We start from the raw sequence: 4,370 nt of genomic DNA, 5'->3' as shown, positions 1-4,370 counted from the left end.
GCAATGAGGAACATTAAATGAGATGGAATTTAAATTCTCCCCTCCCACCAGTCCCCACAAGCTGATAGGAGGGAACACACTCTGCAAATGGTTAATTTGCATGGACTGAGTTGTCTTTGGCAGCACACACAGCTCCTCTGACTTATGGTTATTGATTATGTTTCCTCTTGAATGAAGGCAGGGTTTTATTTCAGCCAGAACTCACCGGAACTCATTTCTGGCACCTCTCAGGTGGGCTCCATTGCCATTTTAAGAGGACAAGGGAGAGTTCCAACGCCTCTTTTTCTATAAAAAATAGCACTAGATAAGGACATTGGTGCTGCCCATGTGTGCAGTTATGGTAAAACAGGCAGGCTTCTATCACTCTTCTGTTTGGGTATGGCAGAGGTGCCATTTTCTCAAGACAATTGAGGAGGCCCAACACAATGTCCCAACGCCAAGCGAACGTCACATGATGTCCTGATGATGTTCAAGGAGCCAGGGGCTGGAGCCAAGCACCCTCTGAAGATGTGGGGGGTGGGGGTGGTGCCGAAACTGCTTCATCCCCTAGGAGTAGCAGCACCTCATGTACAGTATTAACATTGCTTACAAGAGCTCAATGTTCCAAAATATGGGTTGATGGAGAGAAAATAAAATGGACTCTCCACAGACGTTTATGCATTTATTCCATTTTTTGTCCCACCCTTGGTACCTGTGAAGGTCAGTAAGTTAGCAAAGATGGCTGCCTCTTGTTTTATACATACTCCACATAAACTTGGGAAGCAGGTTGCACTCAGAAGGAGTGGCTGAGGGACTGGGAACCTCTGGCGTTGTTAGGGACTGGGCAGAGGAGGAATGGTGGAGACCGCCTCCCCATCCTGACCCTTCCACCGAGGAGGAAGAGGAAGACAGTATAGATTTACAACAGGGGTTTGAGGGAGGTAGCAGCTCAGAGGCAGATGAGGGGGAAAGCTGGGAAATCATGGGTCAGCCGGAACAACAACCAGCTGAAACATTGTCATTAGAAGGGATTCCAGACCCTCCATCTCTTAGAACCCAGCAAGCCTTAAAAGTAGGAGAGCAAAGAGCTCAAAGACAGAGGGCACATAGCAGCACCCGTAGAGGAGACGGTGAGAATGACGAATGAGGAAGTGGGAGAGATGGGGGGGAGAGAGAGATTCACTATTATCCAAGAGGCTGGGCTCTATAGCCTCTCTCTGCTGTAAAGATTGAAATAAAAAAAAGAACGGTAAGAAACTTTTCCTTATCTTTGTACTTTCCTCAGCAACCAGCCAGGAGCTGCTGACAGCATCCTGACAGATGTGCAGGCCAAATGTTGCCCTCTGTAAACATTTGAATCTGGTCCTTGGGACTCTCCCCAGGTCACATTCGATCCTCCCAGCGAGTGAAGAAACCAGCTCTAGACCCTTTGGACTGGAACAATTATCGGCCAGTTGCTAATACCCCCTACATGGAGACGGTGATGGAGAGGGCCATGGGGGTGGGGGGTTGGGAGCAGCTGCAGGCATTCTTGGAGGACACAGATTAGTTAGATCCATTCCAATCTGGGATCCGACCTGGCTGTGGTATTCTACTGGACCAGCTCCGGGGAATGGGAATTGAGGGCACTGTACTACAGTGGTTCCAATCCTACCCTCTATCTTATCTCCAGAAAGGGAGTGTGTGTCAGAAGGAAAATGAACTGAAACTTTTAAATATATATTAGCTTCTTCTTCTTCTTCTTCTTCTTCTTCTTCTTCTTCTTCTTCTTCTTCTTCTTCTTCATGTAACATTTTTATATGTAGCTGTGTATTTTTTTAAATATTTTGTTTAAGTTGTCTGTTGTTGCTTCAGTTTTATTTGTTACACCGCTTGGAGATATTTTTGATATATTAATTGCTATCAAAATTAAATAAAGTGGTACCTTGGGTTACAAACACTTTGGGTTACAGACTCTGCTAACCCAGAAATAGTACCTCAGGTTAAGAACTTTACTTCAGGATAAGAACAGAAATCGCGCAGCTGCACGGTGGTGGCAGTGGGAGGCCCCATTAGCTAAAGTGGTACCTCAGGTTAAGAACGGTTTCAGGTTAAGAACAGACCTCCGGAACAAATTAAGTTTGTAACCAGAGGTACCACTGTAATCAAATCAGCCTGAATCAAGAGAGACCATGCAGTCCCTGGAAGCGGTGGTGAAACAGATGAGGACAAAACAAGCTGAGCTTGAATCCCAGCAAAACAGAGGCACTGTGGAGGAGTAGCTGCCGTGTTGGAGAATTTGGCCAGTTGCCTATCGTGGATGGGGTTGCCCTCCTCCTGAAAGGGCAGGTTTATCATTTGGGAGTGATCCTGCATCCAGCTCTGTATCACTGGAGGCTCAGGTAGCCTCGGTGGCTAGAAGTGTATTTTACTAACTGCAACTGGTTCGACAGCCACAGCCACTCCTGGACCGGGAGAGCCTGGCCACAGTAATTCAGGCACTGGCAACTTCAAGACTGGATTGCAGCAATGCGCTCTATGTGGGGCTTCCCTTGTGCTTCTGTGGGACTGGTGCCAGGTTTCTGAGGGTGCCAGAGAATAGACTTGCAGGGGGCATTCCTCCCCTTTTAGATTACCACAGTGGCCCTCTTCTGTGGGCCCCCAAATGCTCCTTGCATATGTGTACATCTGGTTATGGCTAGATCAAGAGCTGTAGTGCGGTGGCAGAGCCTTACATACAGAAGGCCTCAGGTTTAATCCCCAGAATCTCCAGATATAGGACTGGGAGAGACACCTGAATGAAACCCTGGACAGCTCCTGCAGTCAGTGTACAGTAGGCAATACTGAGCTAGATGGACTAGCTCAGTATTTTTCGCTCCATAAGACGCACCTTTTTCCTCCTAAAAAGTAAGGGGAAATGTCTGTGCGTCTTATGGAGCGAATGGTGGTCCCTTGAGCCGAATTCCCCAGGGGCCAAAAGAGGACCGTGCCTTTTATTTTACAAAGAGAAAAGGGGGTGTTGAAAGGACCCCGCTCAGCAGCTGATCAGCAAGAGATCGGGAGAGAGATAAGAGTCCCCGCTCCCTTTCAGCCCCGCCCCCTTGCCCAGGCCTCCATTGTTGAATGTGCTGTTTGTTTCCCCAGCAACATGTGACTGGCTGATTAGATTATCTGTCTGGAAACTGTAGAAAATGCTCCCTTTCCTTTAGAAGCTGCAGAAATGTGAGTTGAACCCCATAAAAATGGGGCTTTTCCTCTTTGCTTTTCCCCCTTTACAAAAGGAGCTTTGCTTTTCTCCCTTTGCCAAAAAAAGCTGCAAAACCTTTAGCTGATCCTCAAAAGAACAGGGCTTTTCCCTTTGCAAAAAAGCTGCAAAACTTTTAGCTGATCCTCAAAAAAACCAGGGCTTTTCCCTTTGCAAAAATAGCTGCAAAACTTTTAGCTGATCCTCAAAAAACAGGGCTTTTAGAGGAGGAAAACCAGAAAAAATATTTTTTATCTTGTTTCCTCCTCTAAAAATGAGGTGTGCCCTATGGTCCGGTGCACCCTATGGCGCGAAAAATACGGTAATTGTCTGATTTGGTATAAGGCACCTTCTGATCTGCTCCTTGCAAGCTCCAGCTCAGTGCAGCAGTCCCAGCTACAGCTCCTGTCATATGTACACCCCCTGAAAAAAACAAAACCATCCAGTCCCCCTTTCAGTGTATTCCTTCATCCCCTTGCCCTATCTTCCTAAAGCCCCCCCATCCTGCATTTTTCCACCCAACCTATAGCTAGCTATCTTGCTCTAGCTAACAACGAATGGGTGTGGCTGCAATCCTCTGTGCACTGACTCAGAAGAATGCTCTGAGATGACAGTGGTATTATCAGAGACACGGCGCACAGAGAGGAATCAGCAGAGGGGGAGGAAGAGGCAGAGGAAAATAGAAGGCTGCCTGTCACTTCTCAAAGCAACACTGAGATGCAGGAGCAGGAGGCAGGTGGTAGTAGGGGGTTGGATTCAACTCCAGAGGAGGAGGAATTGGCTGCACCTGAGTCTCCCAGAAGTAGGAGGTGGAGCAAGCGATTACAGCAAAGGAAGACCAGCTGGAAGCGGGGGTGGACTTGGCGTATATCTGGCCTTGGAAGAGGCTGGAGGCCAGTTGAGTCAACTGACTGATAGTGAAGAATGAGCTGTGGGAGGCTCTGTATGCTGTAAGCTTGTAATTGCCAAATAAAGCTAAAGGAGTTAAACTGCCAGCTTGCTGTGTCATGTGTGAGAGATGTGCTAAACCTAACAGGCATTTTCCAGCATCTCTGGAAAATCATCACTTTTGAACCACATTCCAAGGCCATGCAATGTCTGGAACCCTATTGAAATGAAGCACTGATCCTAGTTCTTTTGCTGTTCCAGAGGTGCAATGATCTGGTCA

This window comes from Lacerta agilis, chromosome 14 (assembly GCF_009819535.1).
Source record: "Lacerta agilis isolate rLacAgi1 chromosome 14, rLacAgi1.pri, whole genome shotgun sequence".
NCBI classification, from domain to species: domain Eukaryota; kingdom Metazoa; phylum Chordata; class Lepidosauria; order Squamata; family Lacertidae; genus Lacerta; species Lacerta agilis.
The sequence above is the reverse complement of the archived record's forward strand: the minus strand, read 5'-3'. Positions refer to the sequence as shown.